Raw genomic sequence first — 20,543 nt, 5'->3', positions numbered from 1 at the left:
CACAAGTGTAACAATCACTTTCATTTAGAATGCAAATGGAGTATTTAATCCATTCCAGCCAGGCATTCATATCTTGATACCTGGTTTCTATGGCTAGGGTTTGCTTCAAGTCCTTGACGTCTACTATAGCTACTTTGGTTTTGTCATTCGGCATGAAGCGAGAAATGGTTCGAATGTGTGGGAGGGGGTAATGGTGGAAGATGGAGAAGGAGGAGCAAAGCACATTTCAAAGAAGCCTATAGGATCCTTTCCAATGACATCTGCTCCTAGGCCGTAAAAGCGCTCTAAAGTGGGTGTAGGGTTGGTGAAGGTAGGGGTCTTAATAGAGATAAGTACTGGGTTGCAATGGCGAGATTGGCAATTAGAGGGGGTGGTTCCTTTGGTGAAGTGGAGGTAGGGTTTTAGGGTGGTGCAACCCTCTGAGGAGGTCCAGCCCTGACACTTGCTAGTCCATATAACATCTCCCCAAGTATAGCAAAACCACCAACGCCAGGTTCATGCCCGTTTGTGCAAGTGTCAGTTTTGTAGGCAGTACAGTCTATCCTGGAGGGACAAAGGTACTTTTCAGAAGAGGCTAGCTGTCTTTTACTTTGGAGATCCCTGCTGGGCATGACAAGACAGGCACCAAATGTAATTGTTTCGGGGGAGGGTAATTGGGTTACATTAATGATAAGACGTCCTTGGGTAGCTAAAGGAAGAAGAAAAAGACAGATTAAACCCTTTTGAATGTTAGTTTGGGGACTGTCGAATGACAGTCCATGACTTTGCAAGGGGTGGGGTCTTTTTTACTCAAGTGTGGTGGGTCCATCCTTTTTCAGCCATTCAGATTGCTGTTTCAGTCATTAGGAGTACTAGATAAGGTCCCTCCCAGGTTGGTTCAAGCTTTCCCTCTTTCTAACTTTTGATAAGGCTGGTGTTGGTGAACTGGGAATTCGAGGGGTGGAGTTTATGCTAGGAGGCCTTGAGTCCTGAGGGAGGAAAGGGTGGAAGACAGACCAAATATATAGTTTTTGAGAAACTGATCTTTTGTTTCAAATGTAGTCAGTAGTGGAATTTAGGTAAGGCAGCCTATAGACCATTTCATAAGGGGACAGGCCAACATCTTTTCGAGGGGTAGTTCAGATTCTTAGTAAGGCAATGGAAAGGCATTTTGTCCATGGTAACTGAGTTTCCAAGATCAATTTGGTTAGGTGATTTTTTAGAGTTTGATTCATTCTTTCAACTCTCCCTGATGAGGGCGGGTGCCAGGGAGTATGATATTCCCATTTTATTCCTAGTACTTGGGTTAGTCCCTTAATGATGTGTGCAGTGACGTGGGTTTCATTGTCCAGATCAGTGTTCTTTATTAGTCCAAACCTGGGTATGATATGTTCCAACAGGGCTTTGACTGCATTACTGGTTGTTGTGCTTGGGAACAGTGGGTGAGATAGTCAACTATTACTAGTAAATACTTAAGATAGCCTATTGGGAGCATTTCCGTGTAGTCAGCTTGGATGCTTTGGAACGGCCTCATCCCTGGGTTTCTTCCCCCAGGAGGTTGCCTCTTTAGGGTTTGCTTATTAGTTTTTCTGCACCATCTGCCACTTGCAACCATTCGCCACTTGCCTAATGAGGGTATATGTCCCTACACATCCATAGACTCTAAGGACTGCATTGCACACACAGCTTGAGGATCCCATTGAGTTCCTTGGTGAAACTGTGACAGTACTTCCCTCATGAGGGGTTTAGACAGCATTTCCCTTCCATCTTTTCACACCCACTTCCCCTCTGGGCTTTCCTTAGCTCCTATTTTCTTAAGTTTCTCTTGGTCTGTCGGGGAGAAGATGGAGATCACAACTGGAGGGGGAAGACAACGGGTTAGATGGAAAATGGGTGCCTCTTGGGAAGAGGCAGCTTGCTTAGCTACTTAATCTGTGAGGTTATTTCCCCAGCTTTCAAAAGATGGGTTATTTTGGTGTCCTGGGACATGGACAACTGCAATCTCTTCCAGCAGCTGAAGATTTTCTAGTACTTGCATAATTAATTCTTTGTGGACCAAATCTTGGCCCTTACTATTGATGAGGCCTCGTTCAGTCCAGATCTTTTCTAAAGGTATGGACTACTCCTAAGGAATACTTGGAGTAAGTGTAAATAGTTCCTTCCTGATTCTGCAGGGATTTTAAGGCTTGGTTTAATGCAAAGGGTTCACACGTTTGGGCAGACTACTTATTTGGCAGTCTTTCTGACTCTGCCACTGTGAGGGTTTCTCTATTAACTACGGAGTACCTGTTGGGCCTTTTTCCTTCAATGACCCGGGAGGAGCTGTCTATAAAGAGGTGACACCCTGTTTGGAAGGGGGTTTTGCACCTGGATGTGGTCTGACTGTAGTTTGAAAACTGATTAGATCTAAGCAATTATGCTCATGTTCCTCCTGGTTTGGATTTCCTGTTAGGAAAGCAGCGGGGTTGAGTGAATTGTCAGTGGTTAGTGTTAGGTTATCTCCCTCTAATAAGATAGCTTCATATTTCAAAATCCTTGAGTCAGTAAGCCATCTCCCTGACTTCTGATTAAGAATGGTTCTGACTTGGCCGGGCGGGGTGGCTCAAGCCTGTAATCCCAGTACTTTGGGAGGCCGAGAGGGGCGGATCACGTGGTCAGGAGATCAGACCACCCTGGCTAACACGGTGAAACCCCGTCTCTACTAAAAAAAAAATACAAAAAATAGCCGGGCGAGGTGGCGGGCGCCTGTAGTCCCAGCTACTCAGGAGGCTGAGGCAGGAGAATGGCGTGAACCCGGGAGGCGGAGCTTGCAGTGAGCTGAGATCCGGCCACTGCACTCCAGCCTGGCGACAGAGCCAGACTCCGTCTCAAAAAAAAAAAAAAAAAAAAGAATGGTTCTGACTTGATGAGGGGCATTTATGATGAGGCTTTCCCCAAAGGTAATTTTCCTGCTTTCTTCTGTTAGCAAGGCAGTTGCTGCTATGAATTAGACACATTCAGGCCATCCCCGGGTCAAGGATTTTTGACAGAAAGACTGCGGGCTGCCTCCGTGTTTTTGGGTGAGTACCCCTAAGGCCACTCCTTTGCTTACATTAACAAAAAGGTGGAATGGCTGTTCTAAGGAGGGCAAGGTTAGAACAGGGGCAGTTACAAGTAGGTGTTTTAATTCTTTTACTTGTTGGATCTCTGATAGGGTTCAAAGGAGGGGGTCTGGTCCTTCTTGAGTGAGTTTTTGATATAGGGACTTTGTTTTTAAGGCATAAGAGTCAATCCACAGAAGACAATATCCAACCAATCCTAAGAATTTCCTAAGTTCCTGCTTTGTTTCAGATAAAGGCAAAGATACGATACCTTCAATTCATTCGGGTCCTATCTTTCGTTCACCTTTACTGATTAGGTGTCCTAGATATTTTACCTCAGGTTCTATGAATTGGAGTTTATTCTTTGAGACCCATAATCCTTGTCCCCTCAGGAAATTTAGGAAGTTAACTGAAATTGCTGTTACTTTATACTTGTTATCTCCTGAAATGAGCAGGACATCTACGTATTTGAGTAGGCATATGGATGAAGGCAGGGAGAAGTTTTCTAGGACTTGCTCTAAAATTTGATCATATTGATTTGGGGAACCCTTGGGGCAAGACTGTCCATCGGTACTGCTGTTTTCGACCCGAGTGAGGGTCCTCCCACTCAAAGGCAAATATGTCCCAGCTGTCCTCTGCTAAAGGGCGAGCCCAAAAGGCATCTTTTAAATCTATCACCGTGAACCATTGGTGGTTGTGCGGGATTCTACTGAAAATGGTGTAAGGATTGGGAACAACAGGGTGGGTGGTCTGAACTATTTCGTAAATAGCCTGGAGGTCTTGCACTAGCTGGTATGACCCATCTCACTTCCTTACAGGCAATATTGGAGTGTTATAAGGGGGCATACAGGGTTCAAGGAGCCCATAGTGGACAAAGCTTTCAATTACAGGTTTTAAACCTATCCTGGCTTCCAAGGGAATAGGGTATTGTTTTCTTTTCACTACTTCCCCAGGAGTTGTTAATTTGACATGAATTGGAGGAACCCATAGCTTTCCTCGATTCCCTTCCTTCGACCATATTTTGGGATGGATGCGGCTTTCTTCTGAAGTGGTGAGTAGGTTTAAGGAAGTAAGGTGTTTTCCTTGATTAACATATAGGCCTATGCTTAACTTTAACAGTAAGTCCCTTCCTAATAAATTAGTTCCTGCTTCAGGAATTAACAAGAACTTAGTAGCAACCAACTTATTCTTTTTTTTTTTTTTTTTTTTTTTTTTTTGAGACGGAGTCTTGCTCTGTAGCCCGGGCTGGAGTGCAGTGGCCGGATCTCAGCTCACTGCAAGCTCCGCCTCCCGGGTTCACGCCATTCTCCTGCCTCAGCCTCCCGAGTAGCTGGGACTACAGGTGCCCGCCACCTCGCCCGGCTAGTTTTTTTTTTTTGTATTTTTAGTAGAGACGGGGTTTCACCGTGTTAGCCAGGATGGTCTCGATCTCCTGACCTCGTGATCCGCCCGTCTCGGCCTCCCTAAGTGCTGGGATTACAGGCTTGAGCCACCGCGCCCGGCCCCAACTTATTCTTATATTTGACTTTGGTTTCCTCTAGAATATTTGCTCTGAATCCTTCCCCTTTAACTCCTGAGACAGAAGGTATTCTGCTGAACAGGATAAACCTGATGGGAGAAAACATAGGCAGGAGCCAGCTGCTCCGTAATTGACTAGAAAACTGACTATTTCCAATTTGGGTCCCACTGTTAAATTTATCAAGGGCTCTTGGTGGGACTCAAGATGGAAGATGTAGAGCCCCTGAGCCCACTGTTCTTCAAATGTCATGAGTGAAAGGACTTTCTTTTCCCTCTCCCATTCAGGACATTCCCTCTTAAAATGTCCTGGCTTTCCACACCTGAAACATCTGTTTTTCCTTCTCTCCCTCCTGGTTCCCTGATTCTCAAGTTTCATCCCTTTGCTTCCTTTATAGGGTCTGGCAGCCTAGTACTCAGAAGGTTTACAAGTTCTATTTCCCTGGGATGCCTGTTGAAAAGTTCTCTGTTGTAGGGTGGACAGTATAATTTTTGCCTTTTGCTTCTGCCTTTCCTCATCCCTCTGTACATATACCTTTTGGACCTCTCTTAAAAGTTCCTCTATGGGACGGTCTTTCCAATTTTCTGTCTTTTGTAATTTCTTTATAGTGTCTGGCCAACTATTGGTGACAAAGTGGAGCTTTAACATCCTTTGTCCTAGTGGGTCCTCTATGTCCAAACCTGCATATTTTCTTATCTGTTCCTTAAGTCTGTTTAAGAATCCCATGGGCCCTTCATCTTTCTCTTGCTGTACATTAAATGGTCAGGAAATATTTTGGGTTCGAAGAACTGATTCCTGAATCCCCTTAATTATCATATCCCTGAGATCTCTCATGTTTTCCCTGTGAGCTGAACTGTTGTTATCCCATTGAGGGTTCTGGGCCAGGAATTTATGCTCTGCTGCAAGGACATTCTGACCAGGGAGGTGCTTGTGCTCCCAGACTATCATAGCGGCCTTGCGGATCATGGTTCTTTCCTCTCCTGAGATGAGAATACCTAGAATAGACATTAAATTCAGCCCAGGTATACAGTTTTGGCCCCAGAAATTGGTCAATTTGATCGGAGACTCCAAAAGGGTCATCTAACAGTGGTTTGAATTCCCTTTTTAGATTTCTAACCTCTGAACCAGATAAGGGGGCATTTACGAAGCCAATATCCACTCCTCCTAGTGGTACTTCCCTTAAGGGAAAAAAGGTTGGAGCAGACTTCTTTGAAGAAGAGAGAAAAGGAAAGTTTTGAATATCCCTTTGGCATTGTTTTATTTCCCCTTGGAGCTTTCCTAAGGGAGGGGCATGTTCAAGTGGCTGTCCAGCCAGGGTGTGGGGTGTCAAGGCCCATGGGGAAGGGTTATATGGGAGAGGGACTGAGTTTTCAGCTTGGGGCAGAGGGGTAGGTGGAGGAAGGGCTGATGTTGAGTTTTGGGGGGAGGGGTAGGTGGGGCAAGGTGGCCTAGAGGATCCCATGTATCGTTGGATATAGAATATGACTTAGCTAGGTCGTCTTTGGAGGGTTTTGAGTTTGGCTTTGCATTTTCATCCTTTAGAGGGTAGAGAAGGACAGGTCCTGTCTCCAACATAGAGCATAATCTATCTCCTCTTGAGAAACTGGGCTTTTATCATTGACATACTGGCTCAGGAGTTGGCATGTCCAGTCCTCACCCGACCCAAACTTTGGCCAAAAGACTAAAGGTCTGAGGATGGGTTCCTTAGTCCAAATAAAACAGCAGTACTTTATCATTTGCTGTCTTTTCTCGTGTTTGGTCCTTTCATTATCCTTCCAGTATTTTAACATAATGCCTAGGGGACTGTCAGGGGAATTTTATTGTCTGCTTGGCCTTTTAGAGTCTCTGTCTTACTTGGGGTATTTCCCATCCTGGAGGTTGGTGAGGCTTAATCTATAATATTAGAGTAGAGATCTCTTGCACTCCAGTGTCTTAGAGGCTCAACCTCCCCGTTTCCCACTGGGGGTTTCTTGCACTCTCCTGAGCACTCACTTCATCCTTATTGGCTGCTTCCCTTGTGGGAATTTTAGGCCCTCTTGGCAGGTAGGTAGAATCCCCTGATTGGAAAACCGCCCTAAGCCGTATGAGGTGACCACAGAACCAAGTCTGGACTCCGCACTCACCCAGTGGTGCGTCTCACTCACACACTTTCCACCTCCAGAGACCCCGACCACCAAGGAATACTTCGCCGCCCCAATAGCGACTTTTCGTACCTTGGTCTGTGCACAGTGTTACCTGTGGTTGCCATGGAATCCTTTTGATTTTTATTTATTTATTTATTTATTTTGAGACGGAGTCTCGCTCTGTCGCCTAGATTGGAGTGCAGTGGCATGATCTCGGCTCACTGCAACCTCTGCCTCCCGGGTTCAAGCGATTTTCCTGCCTCAGCCTCTCAAGTAGCTGGGACTACGGGCGCGTACCACCACGCCCGGCTAATTTTTGTATTTTCAGTAAAGATGGGGTTTCACCATATTGGCCAGACTGGTCTCACAGAATCCTTAAGGATCCTCCCTACTGCCCGCGTTGCTAAGAGTCTGGATTTATTCGTCACTTCGGGCGGGACTCGATCCTCCGCTCCTGGGGCCACCACAACGAGGCAGTGGGACACGTCTTCCCATGAGAGATAATCGCTAGCCCCTCTTGAAGGAGAATGGGATCCCGGACGAGTCCCTGAGATCTACTGGAAACAAGTGCTCGGTGTAGCCATAAGAAACCCGCACTTAGAAGGAAGATTCCTCAGCAAGGCACCTTTACTTCTGCGGAAGGGTGCTCCTTGCCTGTTACAATTGCAAGAGCACACCAAACAAAGGAGGGAAGGAGTTTTTAATCCTAACGCAGTTCCCGTTTCTGTGTCCTTCCCCTATTGGCTGGGGTTGGTCCACACAATCTAAGCTGATCCCGACTGGCTAAGACTTAAACTTTTGCAAATAGGGTAAAAACTGGATTTGCGAAAAAAAAAAGAAGAAGGTGGGGGGGGGGAGGGGGTAGGATTGATGTACAACTTTTACAATTTATGACCAGAAAGTTGAGTCATTGAAAAGGAACTTAGTTGTGGCAACACGCTGAGTTGCCTGACCCAGTCCTGGGCTCAGTTCCTCCCAGATACCGGCGTTTATCATGGGTGTAGATAATGGTGACTTCCCTTGTCTTAGATTTGGGGGCCTTGATCTTCCCGGGACGTAAGGAGTCAGAGACTCTTGAATAAAAGAGCCGTCCCGCTGGTCCTTTCATTTACGCCGATCCCAGCCCGGCACTCACCAAGTGCCCGGCGCCCGGGACTGCAGGGCCAAGTCTGATTTTATCGTTTGTGGAGCTTCAAGCTTAGGACGCACAGCTGTGAATTTCGGGTCCTGGTGACTGTGGAACCACAGCGAGGCCAGGAGGCGAGAGTGCACTTTCCTAGGTTCCGAGGCCGAGGAGCCCACCTGGCTGGAACGGTCTCAAGGAGCAGAGAGGAATCAGCACCCTCCGAGTCCTCCGAACCTGCGGCGGCTCTGCGGTCGGTTCCGTGAGGAACTGGCAGCGATCGCAAGCTTGGAGTTGCTTTTTGGTTTGTTCTGAGTCCTTCACCTGGTGAGGGGAAGGAAGCCCTGCTTGGGGTCGTTGAATCTGAGTTTTCTCCGGTCAGAATCAGTGGTTTGAGATTGTTTTCCCTGAAAAAGAATGGTTTACCTGTGCCTACAGGGAGGAGTTCTCCTTTTCTTAAAAAGAAATATTTTATTAATAAAAGGGAAAGTAACATTTCTGTCACAAAGAAAAAAAAAAAAATCAGAGGACATGGATCGGATATGATTTAAGTAAACATAAGAAGAAATCATCACATCAAGGCGGCCGGTTAGCTCAGCTGGTTAGAGCGTGGTGCTAATAACGCCAAGGTCGCGGGTTCGACCCCCGTACGGGCCACTTGGTTGTCTTGTTTTTCTTTTTTTCCCCTCCCTTCCTTTTTCGTTTTTACTTTAAACCGACCACATGTCCCTTCGGTTTTACATCAAAAAAAAAAAAGTTCGGTTTTACATCAAACTCCAGAGCCTCGCCTATCCATTTATAAATGTAGTTGCACTAACTAGACAGGAATTTTTTTCTTTACTTCACTTTTTTTTTTTTTTTAATCGACCCCTCCTAGCTTGTATACTATGGTCTTACATCCAACTCCGGAGTTCTGCTTATACATTTGTAAATGTGGTTGCAATAGCTAGACAAGCATTAGATTTGTATGTTTTCTGTTCTTTTGAAGAAATAAGATACCAGTTAGGATGAAGAGGGTTTTTAAAATTTGTTTATTTTGTTTTTGAGACAGATTCTTGCTCTGACGCCCAGACTGGAGTGCAGTGGCACAATCTTGGCTCACTGCAACCTCCACCTCTCAGGTTCAAGCAATTCTCCTGCCTCAGCCTCCCAAGTAGCTGGGATTACAGGACTGTGCCACCATGCCCGGTTAATTTTTGTATTTTAGTAGAGACGGGGTTTCGCCATATTGACCAGGCTGGTCTTGAACTCCTGACCTCAGGTCATCCTCCTGCCTTGGCCTCCCAAAGTACTGAGATTACAGGCATGAGCCACCGCGCCAGGCCAGGATGGAGAGTTTTTAAAGGAAATTCAGTGAGGTGCGTGGGTGATTTTAGGAATGGGGAAAATAAGAATTCGATAATATCTTGTATTATTTTGCAAAAAAAACTTTCTGAGATGATACTATTTTGACATATTTTAAGCTTTTGAAAGAGATCATATTGATTCTTCCCCCAGTTGATCGCTCAGTTGGTTAAATTGTTGTGTTTGTAGCTTTGAGGGCGAGGGTTCAGTCTATGTGGGAAAAAGCCAGACTTGTGACATTGCTTTCTGCCAAGCTCCAGGCTTGCAACCACAACTGCTCAGCATTAAAATGGATCTGTGGTTAGCCTTTGGCTTATATTTGACAGCCGTTCTCGATGTGGACCATACCAAGCCATTTATGATGTGGCCCTTACCAAGTCATTTACAATTCATTAAACAATTTTTGAACATATATCATAAAAGCGATAGGTTTGAAATTTGACGAAAATGGAGTACATGGTGGGAGATAGGAAAGCCAGAGCCTCTGGGGCCACTCTAAGGCTTAGCATCTCACTCTTCCTGTCCTGTGCTTTTCTTGGAGTCTGGTCACTGGGTCCCCGTGTGCCTGGCATGTGTCTCATTTACATTTCTTCCTTCACTCCTCATCCTCCCAACATATTTTTACCCTTCTCTTATTTTAAAACATGGGTTGCTATGAAAATGACATTAACAATATTGATAAATAATGAGGTAAATAGTGGCTCAAAAACAGCGCCAAGGACATAGTGGGTGAACCACAAAGAGAAGGGGCTCCCTCTGTTTTGCTCAGTGCTGCATTTTTCATGTCAAGAACAGTAAGTAGCTCAAAGTCAGCGACTGAAAAAGGTTTCTTTAGAATGAATTAATAAACAGTACCTACTACTTAGTCCATTGTATATTAGATGATATATACAGATTTAAGTATAAGAAGGATTCCACAGGCAGTTACTGACTTTGAAAACGAAGGGAGCCACCAGCCAGAGAACTCAGGCATCTGCTAGAAACTGCGAACAACCTGTAAACGAATATCTCAGTCCTACAGCTGCAGGGAACTGAATGCTGCTGACAACCTGAGTGAGTTTGAAAATGAATTCTCCCCTAGAGCCTCCATAAGGGACATGGCGGGGCCTGCTGACATTTTGGTATTAGTTTGATGACACCCTGCCAGACTTATAATGCACAGAACTGTGTGATAATAAATGGATGTTGTTTTAAGCTATTGAATTTGTGGTAGTTTGTTAAAGAAGTAATAGAAAAACTAACAAAACAAGAAATTGTTAACCCACCCACACTTCCTACTGTCTATCCTGGGTTATCTTCCTCTCTTCAGTGCAATGTAAGATGAAATATGGTTTTAAAATGAGGGACAATAATTTTCAACATCAACACAGTAAGAATGAAAAGAAAAATAAAGCTTCTTTTGATCTTAAAAATTAAGGATATATATACATATATATGATAAGTTAATACATTCACATAAACAGTAACTAAAAGTGAAAATTTTCTTCTTCCTCATAGCCCACATCTGCCCAGTTCTTGGCATTCTCAGAACTACCCCCCATGTATGATGACAATTCTTCTTAGTTTCCTATGTATTCTCCTCAGTGTTCTTCGTGCAATAGGTGCAGATATACATAATACATTTTACTTTTCCTTTCTAGTTATGGAAAATGTAACATTATACATACTATTTTACATTGTGCTTTTTTCACTTGATACGTCTTGGAGGTGTCTAATTTAGCAACACTTGTAATGCTTTCAAACAGCATTATATACTGTACAGAAATAAAACTTCTTCTTTTTTTTTTTTTTTTGATACGGAGTTTCCATCTTGTCGTCCAGTCTGGAGTACAGTGGTGTGATCTCGGCTCACTGCATCTTCCACCTCCTGGGCTCAAGTGATTCTCCTGCCTCAGCCTCTTGAATAGCTGGAATTACAGGCATCTGCCACCATGCCCTACTAATTTTTGTATTTTTAGTAGACACAGGGTTTTGCCATGTTGGCCAGGCTGGTCTCGAGCTCCTGACTTCAGGTGATACCTGTTGCGGGAAGTCAGGAACCCCGAACGGAGGGACCGGCTGAAGTCATGGCAGAAGAACATAAATTGTGAAGATTTCATGGACATTTATTAGTTCCTTAAATTAATACTTTTATAATTTCTTACACCTGTCTTTACTGCTATCTCTGAACATAAATTGTGAAGATTTCATGGACATTTATCACTTCCCCATCAATACTCTTGTGATTTCCTATGCCTGTCTTTACTTTAATCTCTTAATCCTGTCATCTTTGTAAGTTGAGGATGAATGTCACCTCAGGACCCTGTGATGATTGCGTTAACTGCACAAATTGTTTGTAGAGCATGTGTGTTTGAACAAAATGAAATCTAGGCACCTTAAGAACAGGATAACAGCGATTTGCAGGGAACAAGGGAGATAACCTTAAAGTATGGCTGCCTGTGGGCCGGGCAGGACAGAGCCATATTTCTCTTATTACCAAAAATGGGTAAGAGAAGTATCGCTGAATTCTTTCCCCAGTAAGGAATATTAACAATTAACAGCCCTGGGAAAAGAATGCATTCCCAGGGGAGGCCTCTGAAACGGCTGCCCTGGGAGTGTCTGCCTTTATGCAGATGTAGATAGGGATGAAACACACCTAGTCTCCTGCAGTGCCCCCAGGCTTGCTAGGATTACGAAATTCCAGGCTGGCAAATTCTAGTCAGACCAGTTCTCTGCTCTTGAACCCTGTTAAAATGTTTATTAATGACAATGTGTACACAGCGGGAAATGGAAGTTCATTACTGATTCTAGTTTCGCCCTGTCCTTGTGATCTCGCCCTGACCTCCTGCCTTGTGATCTTTTGTTGCCCTTGAAGCATGTGATCTCTGTGACCCACACTTTATTCGTACACTCCTCCCCTTTTGAAAATTGCTAATAAAAACTTGCTGGTTTTGCGGCTTGCAGGGCATCATGAAACCTGCTGACATGTGATGCCTTCCCCAGACACCCAGCTTTAAAATTTCTCTCTTTTGTACTTTTTCCCTTTATTTCTCAGATCAGCCGACACTTAGGGAAAATAGAAAATGACTCACATAGAATTATTGGGGGCAGGTTCTCCCGCTAGATACCCCCCACCTCGGCCTCCCAAAGTGCTGGGATTACAGGTGTGAGCCACTGAGCTTGGCCGAATCTAGACCCTTTAAGTGCATCCCACCACCGAGGATAGGAAGTATACAAGCAGGATTGGAGAGACAGAGAAGATTACACCTTTACTTTAATAATATGAATAAAACTCTGTATGAAGTCATGTGATATTCCAAAGAGTCTTCAAGTAGGGGATCCATAACACTCTGTTGATCAAAGGAAATTACATATTAATTTGTTAAAAGATGGCTTTCAGAAAAAGCTAAATCTGTGGTTCTCATACAGATATAAAAATAAGCATATGATCAAAAAGAATAAAATGCTTCAGAATAAATTTAACCAAGGAGATGCAAGAATTGTACTCTAGAAAATACAAAACATTGCTGAAAGAAATTAAAGAAGATGTTAGAGTGCTCGTGCAATTAAAACAAACACCAACAAGGAGGCACTAAGGCTACTCTGACACTGCTGGTCTATAATGCCAGAAGTCTTATTGATGCAAAGTGTAAGTAAATTATATTTTAATGAGAAGGTAGATAAAACATTGTACAACAGTATTCTAGGCCACCAACAAAACTATGACAGAAATCTGGGCACGGTGGCTCAGGTCTGTATTCCCAGCACTTTGGGAGGCTGAGGTGGGTGGATCACTTGAGGTCAGGAGTTTGAGACCAGCCATGGACAACATGGCCAAAACCCATCTCTACTAAAAACACAAACAAACAAACAAACAAAAGCCAAGCATACTGGTGTGTGCCCGTATAGCTACTCAGGAGGCTGAGGCATGAGAATCTCTTGAACCCAGGAGGCAGAAGCTGCAGTGAGCCGAGATCGCGCCACTACACTCCAGCCTGTATGACAGATATGAGACCCTGCCTTTAAAAAAAAAAAAAAAAAAAGAAAAGAAAAAGAAAAAGAAAAGGAAGCTGTAACAGACACACTAAAAGCCCTCCAACTTTAACTTGTAACATAGCTTCATTCTCAAAGCTGACTCCTTTTTTCTTTTTCCTGAGTGTAGAACAGTTTAAATTACAAACAGCTCCTTGACACTGCTTTTCATGTCCAAACCAGACATTTTATTGTAATTTGATAAAAGGCCTCTTCCCCTCCTCCCCTACACAAACAAACATACCCCCACCACACAGACTGAATCTTGCCCTCATACCCCAAGGTAATGAGTGAATTATGCTTAGGTCCTTGTAAAGAAAATCTTGGGATGGCGAAGGGGCTAGGCAGCAAGAAACAAAACAAAACAAAATTTTGTATATGACTTTTTTTTTTTTTTTTAGATGGAGTCTCACTCTGTTGCCAAGGATGGAGTGCAGTGGTGTGATCTCGACTCACTGCAACCTCCGCCTCCCACGTTCAAGTGATTCTCCTGCCTCAGCCTCCTGAGTAGCTGGAATTACAGGTACGTGCCACCACGCCCTGCTTATTTTTGTATTTTTAGTAGAGACAAGGTTTCACCATGTTGGTCAGGCTGGTCTCAATCTCCTGACCTCAGATGATCCGCCGCCTCGGCCTCCCAAAGTGCTGGGATTTACAGGCGTGAGCCATCATGCCCCGCCTGTATATGACTTTTAAAACAAGAGGACAACACAGTATTTTTCAAAATTGTGTATAGCGCCTATGCATGGACAAAGCAAGTGTGGCACGTATTTGCATAATGTTTAATTTAAAAAATTTATTCTTTAAAAATCTTCAGGATTATGTCTATTTTGCTGTGCATTTTCTTTCACTTTGCTTTATCTTTCCAGGGTTGAGGCTGAGTTAAAAGGTGTGTTGATTTAGTACCTCTGTAAGACCTAACTAGAGTTCTTTCACTTTTCCAAGGTAAGAACATTCCTAATTAGAATTAGGAAGAAACTTTTTTTTTTTTAAATAGGAAATTAAAGAAGATGTAAATAAAAGAAAAGGCATGTGTATTAGTGAAGGTTCTCCCCAGGAACAGAGCCAATAGGATGTGTGTGTGTGTGTGTGTGCATGTGTGAGTGTGTGTGTATGTATGTATGTATACAGGAGGGAGGATTTATTTTCAGGAACTGATTTCTGCAACTGTGGAAACAAGTTTAAAATCTTCTTGGTAGGGCAGCAGGCTGGGGACCCAGGGAAGAATTGATGATACAGCTGGAGTCTGAAGGCATTCTGCTGACAGAATTCTTTTTTCCTTAGGAAACATCAGTTTTTTTCCTCTTCAGCTGATTGAATGAGGCCCATTCACATTATGGAGAGCAATCTGTTTGACTCAAAGTCTACAGATATAAATGCTTAGCCCACCCAAAAAATACCTCTACAGGAATATCTAGAATAGTATTTAACTAAATATTTGGGTACTGTGGTCTAGCCAAGTTGACACATAAAATTAACCATCACAATATCCCATGTTCAAAGATTGGAAGACTTAGTATTATTAAAATGGCAATTCTGCCCCAAAGCTATCTAAAGGTTTAATGCAATCCCTATTAATATCCTAATAACTTTTTTTTTTTTTTTTTGCAGAAATGGAAAGGCTGATTCTAAAATTCATATGTTTTTGCTATCAAAAGAAAAACAGGCTGCACTTTGGGAGGCCGAGACGGGCGGATCACGAGGTCAGGAGATCGAGACCATCCTGGCTAACACGGTGAAACCCCGTCTCTACTAAAAAGTACAAAAAACTAGCCGGGCAAGGTGGTGGGCGCCTGTAGTCCCAGCTACTCCGGAGGCTGAGGCAGGAGAATGGCGTAAACCCGGGAGGAGGAGCTTGCGGTGAGCAGAGATCTGGCCACTGCACTCCAGCCTGGGTGACAGAGCCAGACTCCGTCTCAAAAAAAAAAAAAGAAAAAAGAAAAAAAAAAAAAAAGAAAAACAGGCTGGGCTTGGTGGCTCACGTCTGTAATCCTAGCATTTTGGGAGGCCGAGATGGGCAGATCACTTGAGGTCAGGAGTTCAAGACCAACCTGGCCAACGTGGTGAAACCCTGTCTTTACTAAAAATACAAAAATTAGCCAGGCATGGTGGTGTGTACCTGTAGTCCCAGCTACTTGGGAGGTTGAGGCAGGAGAATCACTTGAACTCGGGAGGTGGAGGTTGCAGTGAGCCAAGACCATGCCACTGTACTCCAGCTTGGGCGACCGAGTGAGACTCCATCTCAAAAAAAAAAAAAAAGTTGGAAAACTTGTACTTTCTGATTTCTAAAGATACCACAAAACTACAATAATAAAAATAGTGCAGTGCTAGCATAAAGATAGACATATAGATCAATGAGAGTTCAGGAATAAAGTCATATACCTATGACCAATTAATTTTTGACAAGGGCCAGCAAGACAGTTCAATGAGAGAAAGAATAATCTCTTCAACAAATGGGGTTGGGATAACTGAAAATTCACATGCGAAACTTTGAAAGTGGATCCCTACCTTATACCATACAGAAAATCTAAATCAAAATGGATCAAAGACTTAAATGAAACAGCGAGAACTACAAAATTCCTAGAAGAAAAAATAGGAATAAATCTTCATGACCTTCAATGTGACAATGGCTCCATAAATATGACACTAAAAGTGCCTGCAACAAAAAGAAAAATAGACACATTGGACTTCTTGAAATTAGAAACTTTTGTGGATCAGAGGACGTATCAGAAGAGTGAAAAGGCAACCTGAAGAATAACAGAAAGGCCGGGTATAGTGGCTCACACCTATAATCCCAGCACTTTGGGAGGCTGAGGTGGGCAGATCACGAGGTCAGGAGTTCAAGACCAGCCTGGCCAACGTAATGAAACCCCATCACTACTAAAAATACAAAAAATTAGCTGGGAGGCAGAAGAATCACTCGAACCTGGGAGGTGGAGGTTGCAGTTACAGTAGATCATGCCACTGTACTCCAGCCTGGGCGACAGTGCAAGACTCTGTCTCAAAAATAAAAAGAATCACAGAAAATATTTATAAATCATATATCTGCTAAGGGTCTAGTGTCCAGAGTATATTTTTAAATAAAAACTCTTACAACTCAACAACAAAAAGAAAACAAACCAATTAAAAATTGGGCAAAAGACTTGACTAGGAATTCCTTCAGAGAAGATATACAAATGACCAACAAGCACATGAAAAGATGATCAACATTATTAATTATTAGGGAAATGCAAATTAGTGAGATACCACTCCTTACCTACTTGGATGACTAGAATTAAAAAGTCAGGTAATAGCAAAGTGTTGGTGAGGATATGGAGCAACTGGAATCCTCATACATCGCTAACAGGAATGTAAAATGGTGCAGCCATTGTGGAAAAGTTTAGTAGTTCCTTAAAAAGTTAAACATAGAATTACCATATGAACTCACAATTCCACCCTTATGCATATAATCAATAGATTTAAAAGTAGGTTTTCAAACAAATACTTGTACATGAATATTTATAGTATTGCTGTCACAATAGCCAAAAGGTGGAAGCAACACAAATATCCATCAACTGATAAAGGCACAAGGAAAATATAGTACATCTATACAGTGGAATATTATTCAGCATAAAAAGTAATGAAGTACTCATATATACACAACACGGATGAACCTCAAACATTATGCTAAGCAATAGAAGGCTGACAGTGTATGATTCCATTTAATGCAATATCCAGAATAGGTAAATTCATACACACAGAACTTACATTAATGATTGCCAGTATCTGGGGAAAAGAACAATGGGGAGTGACTGCTTAATGAGTATACAGTTTGTTTTTGAGGTGATTAAAATGTTTGGAAGTGGATAGACATGATGATTGCACAGCATTGTAACCATACTAAATGCCACTGAATTGTATAATTTACAATGATTAATTTTATATTATGTAAATTTTTTTCTCAATAAAATTAATGAATACAGATTAAGTATCTTATTTTGCTGATTCAGTGATGGAATCAGACAGATGTTGTAACCAGTTTAAAGGGAAAGTCAAAAAACACAAATTTATATGGAGTAGAAGAATTAGATTGGTAATGGAGAGAAAACTAGTTTTTCCACTGCGGGAGGAAAGTTGTGTTAGTTCATTTTGCGTTGCTATCAAGGAATATCTGAGGCTGAATAATTTATAAAGAAGAGAAGTTTATTTGGCTTATGGTTCTGCAGGCTGTACAAGCATGGCACCAGCATCTGCTCGGTTTCTGGTGAGGCCAAAAAGAGCTTTTACTCTTGGGGAAGTTGAAGCAGGAGCAGGCGCCTCATGGTGACAGAGGGAACAAGAGAGAGAGAAGGAAAGCCCTAGTCTCTTTTTAAAGTCCAATCTGAGATTCCTTGTGAGAACGCACAGGTTTAACAACCAGATCTCTCACATGAACTCATTACTGTGGAGAGTGCACCAAGTCATTTATGAAGGATTTGCCCTCATGATTCAATATAGTAAGCCACCATGCCCGGCAAGTCTTTTGTTTATTTATTTTTGTCTATCTTGCTTCCTTGAATTCGTTTTAATCATTGTCTTTCTTTTTTTTTTTTTTTTTTTTTTTTGAGACGAAGTCTCGCTCTGTCGCCCGGGCTGGAGTGCAGTGGCCGGATCTCAGCTCACTGCAAGTTCCGCCTCCCAGGTTTACGCCATTCTCCTGCCTCAGCTTCCCGTGTAGCTGGGACTACAGGCGCCCGCCACCTCGCCCGGCTAATTTTTTGTATTTTTAGTAGAGACGGGGTTTCACCGTGTTCGCCAGGATGGTCTTGATCTCCTGACCTCGTGATCCGCCCGTCTCGGCCTCCCAAAGTGCTGGGATTACAGGCTTGAGCCACCGCGCCCGGCTAATCATTGTCTTTCTAAGAACATTTCATGTCACTCCTCTCTAAAAATTATTCACTGAATCTCTGTTATTTTGCAAAGCTTTAAATAAGATTGACACCATATATTCTGTGTCATCTTCTGTTATTCCTCTTAATTTACTTCTCCCTTCTTTCCTAAATATAACAGGGGGAAGGGAGAATTCTACTTCCTCATCTTTCAAAACCAGCCTGTGAGACAGTCTGCAAATATGTTAATAATGGAGGAAGCTTCTTTTCTTTCTTTCTTTTTTTCTTTTTCTTTTATTTTCTTTCTCTCTCTCTCTTTTCTTTTTTTTTTTTGAGATGGAGTCTGGCTCTGTTGCCCAGACTGGTGTGCAGTGGCGTGATCTCGGCTCACTGCAACCTCTGCCTCCTGGGTTCAAGTGATTCCCCTGTCTCAGCCTCCCAAGTAGCTGGGATTACAGGCGCGTGCCACCATGCCTGGCTAATTTTTGTATTTTTAGTAGACATGGGGTTTCACCATGTTGGTCAGGCTGGTCTTGAACTCTTGACCTCGTGATCCACCTGCCTCGGCCTCCCAAAGTGCTGGGATTACAGGTGTGAGCCACTGCACCTGACCTGAGGCTTCCTTTTAATGTGTAGGTTGAATCTGGAGTAACTGACAGGTGTAAGGTAGTGAGAGTTTGATAGCTGATTCGTGTGTTCCACTTAATATTTCAGACAGAGGTTGTTTAGGGCCACTTAACTAAAATGTACCTAAGAACATATTTGTTTCTCTCTGTGCTTTTAGTAAGCATAGAGCAAGAATAACACTATAACATGTAATATGTAAATCTTCAGATATTTTCAGCCTTCATTGAATTTGGTTTGCAAGAAAGAGAGAATACTGTAGTATTCAAGTTTGCATTTTTAGATACTTAAACTTTGAAGACATAGCTTAATCAATTGTTAACAAATTTTTCAATAGCAGCATTCCAATTTGCAGGATCCTTTAAATATCAGTCTTCTGAGAAGTGAAGCAGAGGCTTGTGACAATCTTTTTTGCTCACATTCCTTTGAAAGTAGGTGGGAGAGAACTGCTATGAATAAAATGAGAAAGCAGAATTCAGATTTACTCTGAAGTATAAATGATTTCGGGCACAGTGCAGGACTACTTTTACAGCAGTGAAAAGACAATGACTCTGGTGGAACTCTGATAATAACCTTTGAAATCTCTTTAGATAAAACTGAGAAACCTAATGAGTCAGCCAGTGCTACAGAGGGTACACTTTAGTTTATGAACTGCAATGCCACTTAAAATTCAGGAAAGTCATTCATTTGTGATTTATTTCCTCAATATATAATTGAGTCCCTAGATCCTAGATGTACAAATAAGACAATTCTTAGAGTCATACAAAACCGAAATGGTGAGAAAATAAATTTCACCATTACTCTCTTATTTTCAAAAATCAAAGTGAATCAGACTCCAAGCAAAATGCCATGGCTTATTAATTATTTGCCTGACACTGATAATCAAAATCTATCATGTGCTGAAAATGATGGCTATCAAGGTTAAGAGGCTGGAGACTGAATGTCTATGACAGAATTTGAAATATTGCTCTCTACGAGGTATTACAAGATTTTTTTTTTTTTTTGGTACAACTTATACATCCCCAGTCTTACCTGTCATCAGCAAACCCATTGCTTTTTACCAACAGAAACTTTATTCATTTTTCCCTTCATCCCAACTCTTTCATATTGTGATGTAGTTACCTGGCAAGGGACTCCCCATAATTGTGCTAATCGCTCAATACAGATTTCACAACCTATAAATTCCTTAATGCATTTTCAACTTATGTATTTGCAACATACTATTGAAAATATAAAATTGAACAACTAAGGCCCCGCTGGATTCGAACCCAGGATCTCCTGTTTACTAGACAGGCGCTTTGACCAGCTAAGCCACAGGGCCCCTCTTGGGCATATGTTCAGATATATCATATTTATAACATTTTTGACAAATTATCAGTTTGCCAAAAGTGTACTTAATTTTGTGACAAAGAAAGCACATCTGTGCTTCTGAACCAGCAACAAAGCAGAAATTCCAACACTTAAAAAAAATACTTTTCTTCAATGCAGGGTTTTAGAATTTATTTCAAATTGAAATGAGTGAAATTTCTATTTCGTGGTGACTATCTCCCCCTACGGGAAATATTGGATATCGCAACATATTTTAAACTTACTTCTCTATTCGTACATTCATTTTGTCCACAAATGTTGAGTACTGCATTTCAGGTAGTTCTTCCAGGTATTGGAGATTTTATTCACTGAAAACAGTGAATAAAACAGCAAAATTTTCTTCCATTATTGAATTTACGTTCTACAGGGAGATAAAAAAGCAAAATTTTAAAAATTGGCCGAAAGCAACAACAAAAAACACCCCAAAACAAATAAACCAACTTAAAAAATCCAACAAGAAACAAAAACACAAGGGATATGAAAACCAATCTCTTTATTGCTGGGTTATAGCACCCACCAAACTACCTT

General features: G+C 42.3%; 2 non-coding genes across 2 annotated transcripts; one reads left to right on the top strand and one right to left on the bottom strand.

Moving 5' to 3' along the window:
• The first annotated feature begins 8,404 nt into the window (after positions 1 to 8,404).
• TRNAI-AAU (transfer RNA isoleucine (anticodon AAU)) lies at positions 8,405 to 8,478 on the top strand. The gene has a single exon. It is a non-coding gene; the product is annotated as a tRNA-Ile (tRNA).
• Positions 8,479 to 19,895: 11,417 nt separating this feature from the next.
• On the bottom strand, positions 19,896 to 19,968 carry TRNAT-AGU (transfer RNA threonine (anticodon AGU)). The gene has a single exon. It is a non-coding gene; the product is annotated as a tRNA-Thr (tRNA).
• Between the last annotated feature and the right edge of the window lie 575 nt (positions 19,969 to 20,543).

The sequence above is a fragment of the Chlorocebus sabaeus genome, chromosome 17, assembly GCF_047675955.1.
Source record: "Chlorocebus sabaeus isolate Y175 chromosome 17, mChlSab1.0.hap1, whole genome shotgun sequence".
NCBI lineage: Eukaryota > Metazoa > Chordata > Mammalia > Primates > Cercopithecidae > Chlorocebus > Chlorocebus sabaeus.
This window is presented reverse-complemented; position numbering and strand designations above follow the sequence as displayed.